Here is a 14,722-nt window from a genome sequence, read left to right on the forward strand (position 1 = left end):
TGAGTTCGGTTCCTGGTACCGGAGAAAAACCAAAAAAAAAAAAATAATAATAATAATAATAATTCTGTTCTTCTCCTAGATGAGAGTGTAAGGAGTCCTTTAGCTCTAAAATGACTGTTGAGACATGAGTATCTTCATTTAGAATTGGATAAACCTTGGCACCTTTTCCCATGGAACACCTGACATGCCACCTGGTCTGGTATTTATTTCATCCACACACATGGTCTCAAGTCACAGAAGCCCTCTTGGTCTGCAGGAGGTTGGTGTATAAAAGTCTTCCCAAGAAGGAAAGTTATGCAGCAGGTTGGCCTAAAGCCTTGTAATTAAAGAAAAGCACACAATCCAGGACAGGGAATACAAGGAGATAACAAGGCCAATCGTTTCACCAGCTCTGAGCTGAGTGTGGAAGGAGATTTTCCTGAAGAGTAACCTATTTCCATTAGAGAAGCAAATGGTGTAGAAGGTAAGCACAGGGTTCCTAAAGCCAGGCAGCTTGGGTTTAGATTCCAGTCCTCTTGCTCATCGGCTGTAAGAGCTATCACAAAGTTATTTAACCCTTGCTACCTCAGTTTCCCCTTCTATAGAAGAGAGATCATTGAATGAGACTCATATGAGAATTAAAGGAAGTAACACATCCTTGAACTGGTCCTATTGCATAGTGAACTCTATACATCTGATTACTATTATTCATTTTTGAAGATGTATATTCCTATACTTTGCATAGGAATCTGAAATTATTTGAACACATTCTTCTAAACCAGATAAACATAGGCAACATGGGAATATGTCATAGATAACAATAAGGTGCTGTATCCATTGAAAAACTAAGACTAAGATTTCTGACTGTTTTCATGATGAAGATATGAGTGTTTGAAGAGAAAGAATGCTCACCCTAATTCAAGCATTCACAGTGTAACAAGCATCAAAGCATCATGTGTGATTCCATAAAGATGTAAATATTTCATATGGCATTTTTAAACAGCATGTGATATAGTTAGCTCAGGGCAGACCAAGTAGCTGGGACTCCAAGTAGCTGTGAAGTATGGCTTCTGGTCCTGGGTCCTTTGCCCACACTGTGTGGCTTCCTTGCATGGGGCAGTTGTGCTGTGCTGTGGTGGAAAAGCTCGAGACTGAGAATGACACATAACCCTCCTCCTGCCTCAGAAATACACCAGGGTACCTCAAGATGTCCCACAAGGTGATTCTGAGGAGCTCCAACTCATGCTGTCTGCAGGATGAGCCAGGTGTCAGAAAACTGTACACACTGAATGAGCGGTATTACCTGTCCTACCATGTCTGAGGGTCACGGTAACCTCGCTCCCCTCTCCCAAAGAAATCAGACACATGTCAGTGACACACATTCACAAAGGTAGGCAGACCATCTACTCTATTTACAAAATGGGAACAACTGCAGTGATACCAGAGTAGGTCACAGTTTTAGGCAAAGAGGAAAGACAAATGAGAAATTAGTGACAAGTCAGTGGCCTGATGTGTATATGTGGAAAAAAAAATACACACTGCAAGTGCTCAAGGAAAATCTCATGGATTGTATGGAGGTCGGAGGGTGCCTTTAGGTTGGGACCAATCCAGACTTGTTTCTGTTGCATTTTCCAGGTTCAGAGAGACCTGGATTTAAATTATGGCTATTGAACAGTAGTCCCAGGGCTGGGGATTTAGCTCAGTGGCACAGCGCCTGCCTGGCAAGTGCGAGGTCCTGAGTATTTAGAAAACATTAGAGATGTATTTCAGAGAAAGATATATGACTTCATGACAAAAACAGCACAAAATTAAAAAAAAAATAGTACAAAATGTAAGTTAAATATTGTACATATGTCAAGAGCCCTTTCTTCTCCCCTTTATGTAATGTAATACTTTAGGCCAAATATATGATGCAAACCACCAAAATACAACTAATTATCTTGATATGTTGCTTTTTATTACTGTTTAAAATTGTGCAAAGATCACATGTGCATGACTTTACCAACACAAGGGAAATGTAGGGTGTTAAAATAATAATACAAAAGAAATCTGAGAAAGTGAAACAAAAATATTCTATTCTGTGAATTTAAAAGAAAAAGTTACACCACTTATTACAAAGTATTATTTCAAAATATAAGGCAGCCTTTTGACTTGTATATAATGCAACAGCCTTCAACTATGCTTAACAGGTCAGGTTTAATCTTACTGAACAAAGGAAGAGTCAGGATATGATCTGACCAGCCATGGGCTGGCGACTGAATGAATTTAGGCACAGGACCCTGTCCTTGATGTATTACTACAAATTCTTTACAGTCTATTTAACAAGGTCACCAGGGAATGTGACCCTTTCAGCTATCAAAAGAGAAGCCCCATCTCCCTTGTAATTCTGTAGCCTTTATATTCTTTTAACCTAAAAAGTGATATGGTAATTATAAAAATATGTAGTCATCTTCAGAAATAATCAAAATTTACCATCCACGGGTCGGCAGATTTCTTTGACTGTCCACATTTTCTTTTGTTAGCAAATTAAAAAACCTAGATGATATAACTAACTGGAAAACTGTATTAACTATCCTAAGATGAACATCCAGTGTCCATTCGGAAGGAGCCCTACTCTTTAAGAAAGACTTTGCTTCACAGAGCAAAGTCTTCATCAGAACTTTGCTTCACATAGCAAAGTTCTGATAAGAGCAAAATGATTATACTCATTTCCTCAGTCTTCCTCATGTGCCACGCTGTAGTTAACAGTTTACATATTTATGTCATCTAATTCTGAAGCCAATACACAAAGATACAGAGATACATGGTTCAATTTTATAATATAGTAAATATTTAAATTAACAAATGTATTATAGTAAAAGACACATTGCCATTAATCCCTCACAAAATACTTCTCCTTACTTCAAGCACACTCATCCCGTCATTCATATTACTTTCTGAAGCAGTTCTGGAAGCCCTCCTTTGTGAGTGTCTTTACAAGGTATGATCAAAATTATAATGAATGCTGCTGCTGAGTTCCATCCATGGGAAATGCTGGCTCATAAAAGCATTACAGTGTGTCCTCATTTACCTTCTTCATTGAATCTGGTATCGTATGACTTCTGGCTCCTCTCCAAAGTCAAAATGACCAAGAGAGGGAAATGTTATGAATCAATTAAGGGTATAGGAGCAGCCATAACAGCACAACTAAAGACACTTACAAAAGAGGACTTCCAGAACTGCTTCAGAAAGTGTCAGGAAATACAGGATGAGTATGTTAAAAGCAAAATGGGGAGGGAATTTTGAGCGGGAATAATGGCAACTTGTTTTTGCTGTAATTATTTTTAATTAAATATTTACTCTATGTTTACCACACCTGATATTATCAATTTTACTATCTCACTTTATTGGCTATTTTATGGGCACTCATTTAAAAACTTTGATAAACTGACTTGACATTGGCATTTGCTCTCTGTTCTGTTTGATTACACACTGGATTGTATTGTTGGCAGACCAATGATGAAAACAAAACATAACCTTTTAAATGAACATTTTGGGCAGAAATTGGAATTCAGCCATCATCTAATGATGAGCTTTTATACCTGAAACCTGAGGCTTCATACTCCAAGGCCACATGCTGTTACTTAAATTGTTGTTTAAACTGAGTGTTGTCTTAGAAACAATCTCCAGAGAATTTTATTTTGCAATCAATTATTTTCAGACGTCTGGGCTCTAAGGACAGACACCCTTTGAAGGGATTAGAGGCGTGATGAGATTGTTTATGCAGCAAGAGAAAGATATCAAAATGGAATGCAAAGACATGCCTCTTGATTATCACCCCTTGCTGAACTCTGCATTCTAACCAAGCTAGGGGCTCAGAAATATTATCTATGGTAGATTGAAAAGAAATTTTAGAATGCAATCAGATGGACGTTTTGATGGGCACATTCCACTCTGCATCTTGTGTGGCTGCCAGAGAGGAAATGGTATGGGCTAAGGTCCCAGTAGGTGCAGACTTTTTCTGACTTATGTGTTATTATCCCCTCAAAAGTTGAAGAAATGGGGACTCAGAGAGCCTCTGCAGCACCAGAGGTCAGATAGCTATCGCTAATAGAAGGCAACAGATTTAAAGCCAAATCTGACTCTTGTTAATATCAAACCACACTAAACCTTAAAAGAACCAGAATGAAGGACAATGAAGAGAAGACAGGATGCAGAGAGCATTCCCATGAATGTAGCCAAGTAGAAAATTTGGTCCTTTAATGAAAAGAGTCAAAACAGAGAAAACTTTATCTTATTGGGTGAAACATAAGTATTTCAAATTTCTGAATATTTGCATAATGATAGGAATAGCTCTGTGTCACTTACTGTGCATCTTGAAGGAAATAAAGGGTGAAACTAATGATCTCTTGATTTCATAACGTGTACAAGTGTGGTGGGAAGACAAAAATTAATAGTTTGTTGGACAGGGTGCCTGGAATCAGAAGATTTATGTTACATTTTATTAAGTAAGAAGTACAGAAACTGCATGTATTTCACACAGGCTGGTTAAAACAGTAAGGAGTATTAGTTAAATGTCTGTCTCTAAATTTTCTAACCCTGCAATGACATATCTTGGGACATTAACATCTCAAGTTTTCAAACATGCTTTTACTTAGAGAATGCTAATATTTCTGAACTCATTTCTAAGAGGGATACATGGACACCATGATAGAATATCCTCCAAATATCTTTTTTCAAGTCTTTATGTGGAATTTCTCATGTAATAGGCAGAAGATTATTGTACCTTAGCAATGTTGAATATTCAGAAAAACAGACCTCAGGAGAAACATTTACATGAGCTTTTCAAAATGATCCATAGAGTCTATGGCCACACCACCCTAAACACACTCAATCTCATCAGAATGATCCATAGAAAAGAATGTAATAAAGTCAATGATGAACAATAAAGGAGGCTATTGTGTTTATTTCAAATGAGAGAATATATATGTGTACTTTAGAAATGATATTTTTGAGGGCTTTCTCAGAAAAGTAAAAAAGAAGTAAATTTTGTCAAAAAAGTAAAAAAGAAATGACATTTTTGAGGATTTTCTCAGAAAAGTAAAAGTAAAAAAAAAATCAAAGAACACATAAAGTATGAGTTACTATACATCACCTTTCATGAGAATAAATGTCTATGTAGATAGAAGAAACAAAATGAAAGGAATCATTCCAGTGTTAACATAGTCTTTTTTTTCCCTGATTGTGTGGATAGTTTATCTCATTCTTTATAGTTTTACTGACTATACATTGTCTAAAAGAAGGAAAACAACATTTTTTACAACTACATTATTATTTGAACCAGTAATCTTCACTTTTTTTTCAATAATGATGAAAATATGACTTGAATGCATCCTAAAGTGCTCTTACGTGTCAGCTATTCTTATGTAATTTCAACAGCACATCAGTGTACGAAGACACAGATACCTGGTCAGGGGATTGGAGGGGGGACCTTGTAGATTGGAAAGCATTGTATAGACAGCAGAGAGAAGGGATACATAAGAAAGAGTACTTATGCAGTGGTACTCTTGGTATGCAGACTCTTGTATTCACTGCAGCTCTGTGTTCTTAAGTGTGACCAAAAGCAGTTTACCAAAGGCTTTGGGACCTAAGGAGTTGATTAAGACTCAAGTTCTGGAATAGCCACATGGGGGCAATCACACAGCACAGATCTGAACAGAACTGACAAATCTCAGAAAAGGAACTGACTGAACTGTATGCCAGAAGGAGAAAAGTACTGGCAACACCTTACTGATAAGTTCCCAGCTAACAAAAATGCTCAACCTACACACAATGCCAACAGCCTATAAAATGGTTTTCAAATGTGCACATTGCAATTCACAATTGATCAGCACACAAAGAATCAGAAAACTCTCTACTTCTTGCAGTGGAAAAGGCAACACGGAGATGCCAATCCCCAGTGGACATGGATGGGTGAATAGCAAAGACTTTAGAGCAGGCATCATGACCCATGACTGTAGGTCATCTCCCCTATGACCGTGGGGAGATAAGGAAAGACAGGAAGTTGAAAGACAGAGAAATTGAAAAGACAGGAAGTAAGGTAGGTAGGACAGATTCCAATTGAGAATAGAGGAAAGAATGAAAGTTGGAAAAGGAGATGTAGAAAAAAAATTTTAAATAATATACAGCAGTGGGAAATAGGACAAAAGAAGGAAAAGGAGACATAAGGATGGAGAGACAGAAGGATATGAGAGTGATTGATAAAGAAATGTGGAGGTAGAGAGGTAGGTAGATCAATGTGTGAAGGAGGTAGAAAAACAGTTCTCAGTAGGCATTGCATAATGGTGGTTTCCTAATTTGATATCTCTACTACTTTTACTGTAGTACTGTAGTACTGTAGTACTGTAGTACTGTAGTACTTCCACAAGGGACTTTCCCTTTCAAGTATTGGGCTACTTTGAAATAAAGTTTGAAAAAAGTGTTAACCATTTGATTGTAATTATTTTTATTTCTGTGAAGAGAATAAATGGTGACTTAGATGGTGACTTAGGAACTCCTGACATACTTTTTCACTTTTATGAAGAACTAATGCATTTTTAAATGTGCATATTTCTTCACATTTTTGTGCAGTAATCCTTAATGTCCTGTCCACAAGATCCTATACAGATAGGAAGAACAAAATGAAAAGAATCATTCCAGTTTTAATACAGTCCTTTTTTTTTTTTTGCCTGATTGTGTGGATAGTTTATTTCATTCATTAGAATTTAGTTTATCTCAGTGAAAGTCACCTCAGTTGGCTTCTGTATCTTTCACATGACCCAAGTCATCCCTGATGGACACTCTGCTTTCAGGTAGACAAGATGTCCCTGTTTATCTTACACAATCCTGCTCCAGTCTTGGATTCAGCATGTTTTTCAAGTCAGCCCTAGTACTTTTAGTGAGAAATGGTTTTATGTACTTCAGTATAGATCTCATTAATTCTCTATTATTATTTCTTTCTAAATTTTTTGGAAGGTAGCTTAAAAATAAACATTTTATCAAAACCTAAGTTAAGGTTTAAATCACATGGATTTAAAATTATTTTAGATTGCCTAGTTGCCTTTTTATATTGCACTGAAATTTTGGCTCTTGCAGCATTAACCTAAGTATAATTAAGTGTAAACCTAAGTAACCTAATACTGAAGTGTTAACCTAAACAATAAACATTAACAATACTTTAAATACCATCAACATTAGATCTAAAGGACACAATTTAGCATCTTTTCTTTCATGGATTCTGTCCTTATTTCTTTCCCTCTTTCTTTTGCTTCAGTTACATAAGTGAAAATACTGGTTATGAAGTAATTGTGCTCTATATCTTTATGCTACTTTTATTGATAAGTAGCTTCATTTCATATAGTGTTTTATTTAGTATTTTTGGGAATTTGTTGCAATTTTGCTTTTTGCTTTGTGTGTTTTATGTAGGCAAATCCTGTACGTGGATCTAAAATTAAAATTGTAAGACAAGATGCACTTAGTGATTGTTAGGCTCAAACCTAGATTCCTCTTCTTTATCCCTCATCCTATAGGAATATATATCAATTAGTTCTATTTGATATTTTATTTTGACTTACTTTTTCAAAATAAATCATTCCAAAAAAATCCCCCCAAAAATAAAATAAATCATTCACTATAAATAATAAATCTTTTTCCCACCATATCTGCAGCTTATTTTAAGTTTATTCAAATTTTGTGGGATTTTTTGTCACCTGAATTTTAAGCTTTACTTAAAAAGACTCATAAACTTCAAGATTATACATAAGGAATTTACTAATATTAATGTTTTTGTTCATTTATTATTTAAGATGTGTCACACTGATCCATCTGAATTTTTTATGGAAAAAAGATAAAACAAAATTTCATAGCAAGATGATAGGAGAATAACAATAGTTAATACATTACATATTATTATCTTTAAAGTAGTTACTCAGAGTACAAGATATGGACATAAAAAATTCTCTAATCAGTATAAGCACAAACTTTCCTTTTCTATGAGCTAAGAGACACTAATAGAATAGCTAACTTGCATTTTTTCACTCTTTCCCTTTCTGTCCTTTCCCCTTTCCCCTATAGTAGTTCCTTTTTCCTTTTAAACAATTTCTTCCCATTTCACAGTATCTATTATACATGTCAGATATACTTAGTCTTTCAGTTTCTCATGCCAGGGAGGAAATGTGATATTTACACATATGAGTCTGATTTATTTCACTAATGATTATGGTCTCAAGATGCATCACTGATAGTAGGTTATTCAGAATTTTTATGTCTTCTTGATTCATCTTTAGTAATTCATACATATCTAGGAATCTGTCCATTTCTTCTGTGTTTTCTATCCTGTGAGAGCAAAGATATTTGAAGTAGGAATTGATAATTTTCTGAATTTCCAGAGGTTCTATAGTGATTTCACCCTTTTTATTCCTTAATGCATGAATTTCAGTCTTTTCTCTCCTTTTTTGAAAAAAGTGGCCAAAGGTTTATCAATTTTATTTATTCTTTCAAAGAACCAACTCTTCAATTCATTAATTCTCTTTATTGTTCTCATATTCTCAAGTGTGTTATTTTCTGCTTTGATCTTTAAAATTTCCTCCCTTGTATGGGTTTTGGGTTTGACTTGCTTTTCTTTTTCTAAGAAGCTTGAGGTACATTATTTATTTATTTGTGCTCCTTCTGTTTTCCTGATGTGAGATTTCATTGCTGTAAATTTCCCTCTTAGGATAGCTTTCATTGTGCCCCACAGGTTCTAATATGTGATACCTGCTTTTTTGTTTAATTATACTTATTGTTTCATTTCTTCTGTAATTTCATCTGTGACCCATTGCTTGTTCAGAAGAGTGTTATTTAATGTCCATGTTTATGGAGTTTTTGCAGTTGCTTTTGTGATTAATTTCCAATTTCATTGCAGTATGGTAAGATAATATGCATGAGATAATTTCAGTTCCTTTGCATTTACTTAAGCATGTTCTATGTGCTAGTATATGATCTATTTTAGAGAATTTCCCATGCACAACTAAGAATGTGTATTGTAATGTTATTGCATGGAACACTATATAAACTTCTACTAAGTCCATTTGTTCACAGGTTTGGTTCAGTTCTGATATTTATTTGCTGATTTTTGTGTGGTTGATATATCTCTTTATGACAATGGGGTATTAAGATTACCTGTCACAATTATGTTATTGTTTGTTAGATTTTTCATGTCTATTAATATTTACCTTATATAGTTGGGTGCTCTTGTAGTTGGTGCATACATATTTATGACTGTTACCTCTTGCTCTGGCAGTTTTCCCCTAACAAGTATGTAGTGACCTTCTTTATCTCTTCTGATCATTCCTGGTTTGAAGTTCACATTGTCTGCAAATAGAATAGCTATCCGTGCTTTTTTCTGGGTTCTTGTTGCATTGAGGATTATTTTCCATCCTTTTATTTTCAGTCTGTATATTTCCTTTTGAGTTAAATGTATTTCTTGTATACAGCATACTGTTGGATTTTGTTTCTTGATTCATTCCCCTAGTCATTTTCTTTTGATTGATGAATTGAGGCCATTTACAGTGATGGTTATAATTGATATGTATTGGTTTATCTTCATCTTGTTATTTTCCTGCTATTGGTTCCCTACTTTTTTCTGTTTAGTTGCTTGCTGTGCCTGGTGGTTTCTTGTTTTTTGGTTCTTGGAATTGTGGTCATTTTTATCTTTGTCTAGAATATCTTTCAGTATTCTTTGTAGGATTTATTTGGTGGTCACCAATTTCTTCAGTTGTTCTTTATCATGGAAGTATCTTATTTCTCCACTAATTTTGAAAGATAATTTTGCAGGGTACATCAATCTAAATTTCAAATTATTTTCTTTCATGATTTTATATACTTCATTCTAAGCTTTTCTTAACTGGGGGTTTGTGTTGAGAAGTCTGCCATGATTCTAATGGGCTGTCCTCTGTAAGTTATCTGTTTGTTTTCTCTAACAGCTTTGAATATTCTGTTCTTGTGTTGAATTTCCTGGATCTTGATTATTATATGTCTAGGTGTATATTTATTTTTGGTCATGGCTAACTGGAGTTTGATATGCCTTATTTATTGTATGTCAGCTTCTGTTCTCATGTTTGGGAAATTTTCTGATATTATTTTTGCAAATAGTCTTTTTATATCATTTGTGTTGACTCTTGCTTTTTCATTAATACCTATCAGCCTCATATTGTTTTTCTTTGTATCATCTTGCAACTGTTTTATTGTTATTTCTTGATCCATTATTATTTTTAAGAGATGTTTCCTTTTCTTCACTAGCCATAATCCTGTCTTCAAGGTCTGAAAGTCCATCTTCAGTTTCATCCAAGCAGTTTTGTCAGCTTTCAGTGGAATTTCTAATTCTTGGATATCTGTTTGTATCTATTTCATGCATTCTATGTCTTTCTTATACTGATCATTCACAATTTCTATCCTTTTCTTATCAGCATCTATTTTTTTTATCTATCTCTACTCTAGATTTGCTGATCAGTTTGTTTATGAATATTGACATTTCTTTTTTACCTGAGAGATTATTTATGATCTAATTTCCTCTATTGCCTCATGGATTTGTTACTTTACTTTGGTTGCAATCATCTGAGACATTTCATGTGTTTGTCTTCTATTTTCCTCTGTCTCATTGTCTGCTGGACTTGTTGTGGGTGGACTCGAGGTCTGTGATTACATACTTCTTCCCATCAGTCCATTGTACACTGTGTATTCAGCTGATTTTCCAATCCAACATTGCACTCTACAGACATTGTCAAAGCTATCACTTCCTAAAGAGTATAAATAATAAAGCTAAATAGTCCTTTACTAAACAAATCTATCTGTTTTTTTTCATGATCCTGGGACTAAACTTGAAAACTTCCCACTGAGCTACATTCTTAGTCTTTAAAAATATGTATTTTTAAATTTTATGTCAGGGTCTTGTAATTCCCTAGTTGATCAGGTTGGGGCTCCAAATTTCCATCCTCCCAAAGTGCTGAAATCACTAGTGTGTCCTACCATGCCCACTCCTATTAGGGCTTCTTGTGTGCTCTGTTGGCCACTTTTCTTGCTCCTCAAGACCTGGACTGGTCCAGTGCTTTGCTGCTCTACATGAGATGCCAGCATAGTTCTCAAACCCCACTATGGGCCCTTGTGTTTCAGCCTGAGAAGAAGTTTGGCACAGCTGGGCATGGTGTTGGCACAGCCTGCTTGGAGCAGACCAGGGACTTGTGGAATCCACAGACTTCTCTCCTTCACACAAAGATGACTCCACAAGTCTAGATGACACCATGCGATCAGAGCAAAAGACATAGCAGGTTTAACCTCTGTCTTTCCAGTCTCGTGGCACAGAGACCAGTGATGGTGCTCACCTGGAGAAGACCACAGGGGAACAAGGAATCATGGCAGAGTGATATCTTGGCCAACTCTCTCCTGAAATCAATTAAATGATCTTCCTGAAGTAGAAATAATAATAAAGGATCTCCCTAAAGATTCTAAGAACAAATGAGATAACAGGTGATGTAAGTTTTTCTCAGGCAACTGGACTGATGATCATGGTATCATATAGATCTGAACAAAGCTCTGTGTTTGATGACCAATCTGAAACTTCAGAAATGACTAACCTGGAAGAAGTGTCTGAGATGCCATCGCTATGTGGACTCTTCAGGAGCCCCCCTCCCCGTTCTACTCTGGCACCTGCTGAGTTTCCCTCAGCTGAAGGTGGCCTCAGCTTTCTTCTTGGGCACTCAGCCAGGGAAAATGGATGGGACTTTATGACTACACATATCCATCAGCTCTTCACCTGCAGATTATAAATATATTCCCCTATTGATCAGATTGAAGGATTTATTTTTCAAAAGAAACAGGCTTTTATCTTGATATTTTTGTACCAGTTAATCTTAATTATCAACTTCAACTTAGAGACTCTTGGGAAATGATTGGACCACGGGGTGCTGCGCTCATTCTTGGACTAATGCACAGATTTCACAGATAAATGTGCGGTTAGGTGGAGGGCCCAATTGGAGCTGGTGGGTCCCAGGTTTCCTGCCTTTGGTGCACGTATCACTTGCTGCCCTTTTCCCCTCTGCTCTTCCTCCTGGCCACCATAATGTGAATAGCTTTGCCATACCATGTGCTTCCATCATGACGTACTTGCCTTGGAAGACCATGGACTGAAACTTGTGTTAAATAAACCATTTGATTCCTTAAGCAATATGTATCAGGTGTTTTGTCCCAGTGACAGAAAACTTGACCAGTCTCTTCTTTAGTTGAAATTTGGTAACTATAATTAAAGCAAAGTGAATACTGTTTCAATAGTAGAAAAGGAGAAAAAAAAAAAGAAAAGGAGATATATTTCCTCCATTGTATATCTCAACAGAATTTTTCATATACAATCAAGTATAAAACACATAAATCAGGTTTTTGAGGATCTAATATTTACATTAACAAAAAATAAATCTTTGTGTTAAGTGATTTACAGGGACATAACTGAATCCATAAAGTACATAAAATAAAGAGACACTAACTTCATAATGGCCTGTATAATCTATGTCTTGTGAAGCACAGGAAATTGAAAGTTAATTAAAACAGTGAACTTTTGTTCTCTATTCATGCAAGGCTTTAAGTCTGGAGTTTACATGTTTTCTGAAATAATTCAAAGTTCTTCTGGGATTTGTTAGCTTAGTGTCCAGAGCCCTGTGTCTGTCCTGCATCTGATGGGGAGTGAGCTGGCCATCCAGGCTTTCACTGTCCCCTTTGCAGTGAGAGAGGTGACATCCTTGGCTCAAGGGACTCACAACTCAGTGGGAGGCCCTGAGTACGAGCTTTGGCAAAAGTAGCATCTGCCTGCACTTGTCCCAGGTGAGGCTGGGGCACGGGCAATGGCAGTGCTCACCTGAGCCTCTTGCAGGGGAAGAAGTGGGGCCTAAGCACACAGCTAGGACCAGGGAAAACAGAACTTAATGATGTTAAGTCTTGTGTTATTACTAAGCAAGAAAACATTACTTCAGTAAACATTTTTATAACAAAACCATAGTATTTCAAAAACAAAATCAGGAAAGTACACAAAATAGGACTGGGGTTTACCCATTTTCTGAAAGAATTCAAAGTCCTTCTGGGATTTGTTAGCTTAGTTACATAGACCTGTGTTTCTCTGTCCTGCACCTGGTGGGGAGTAAGCTGGCCATCCAGGCCATCCTTGTCCCCTTTGAAGAGAGGGAGGTGATATCCTTGGCTGAAGCAACTCACAAGCTCAGAGGAAGGCCCTGAATATGAGCTGCAGCAGGAGCAGCATCTGCCAGAACTTGTCCCAGGTGAGGCTGAGGTACGACCACCTGAGTCTGCTGCAGAGGAGGAAGTGGGGCTTGAGCGCACAGCTAGGACCAGGGACAGCAGAATTCAATGACATTATGTCATCTATTAGATTATTAGCAAGCAAAAGAACGTTACTTCTTTAAATACTTTACAACAAAACCATAGTATCTCATACAAAATCAAGACAATATATAGAATACATTAAAACTATCCATTCCTTCACAAAAAGTAATTAAAATTTTGGATAATTCTATTCCCCTTTTAAAAATTCTTCCATCAATACATACACACATTTTATAAATGTGCATTTATATTGTATATATATATATATATATATATATATATATATAAAGTCTACATATTTAGACACATGAGGCTCGATAGATATTTTGATCACCTATGAGGTCCAAGATATGAGATTTTAACCCCTCTCCACATCCCATCCAGGACATTTCCTCCTAAAGCAAGTTCACAGTAACCAAGGAGCAGCTTCACTGACAGCATCACTGAGGGGCTCCTATAAGGAGAGACCTATGTGTTCTTTTTAATTTTTCCCATCCAGTAATAAGAAGGGCCCTGGAACAGAATGTCCAGAAAGGTTCTCTTCCACATGAGGGCCTCAAGATAAGCTTGGCCCTGGTTCCAGGATCTCTGCTCTGTCTATAGTGACCAAAATGTCACAATATATTCTCATACAATTCACAAACTCTCAAGAACATTCAAAATATATTCAAAAGAATATTCAAAATGACCCAAAAGTGAAACTTAAGTATCACCAATTGTTTTTTTTCAACAGGTCATAGACCGTCTCTCAACATCAGTTCTTTCTTTTGTGAACATGCATGTTTGAAGTTTTATGATGATCCCCTGAGAACTGAGTTCATGGAACATCTCGCATGGTCTCCAGCAATGAATGGGAGGTGAATGGCTGTGAATTCCATCCTGTCATTCCCAGCACTTTTGTCCTGAATGGTTCATGATTACAGGAAATCCCTGGAAAATGAAATTATGCACCTTGCCTTTTTTCTGGATAATCAAGCACATCCAACAACAGAATTTAAATAGGGACTGAAGTACACAGGAAATGAGGTCAAATAAAACATCTGTGGTACTTTGGGCACAGCTACTGGCATCTCAGGTGCAGTTGATAGATCAAGTTCTCTTTCCCCTTAGCTCTGATACAGAGGCACCACCCTGAGGAGCATAGCATGTCCACAGGCTGCATATGAAGCCTGCCAAGGCTGAATGCTAGATGGGGTAGGTTCAGGTTGGGAAGGGGGGTTCTTAGGCATCTTATGGGATGCAAGTATTTAGTTTTATTTTTTCTACTTTTTATCATTATTTTAAAAAGAAGCAAAAAAACCAAACACAAGTCAAGAACAAAACAACAAAAACAATCAAAATGATACAGAATTTCACAAGGTGA

The sequence above is a fragment of the Chinchilla lanigera genome, unplaced genomic scaffold (genome assembly GCF_000276665.1).
Source record: "Chinchilla lanigera isolate Chin_1 unplaced genomic scaffold, ChiLan1.0 scaffold00059, whole genome shotgun sequence".
Lineage (NCBI taxonomy): Eukaryota > Metazoa > Chordata > Mammalia > Rodentia > Chinchillidae > Chinchilla > Chinchilla lanigera.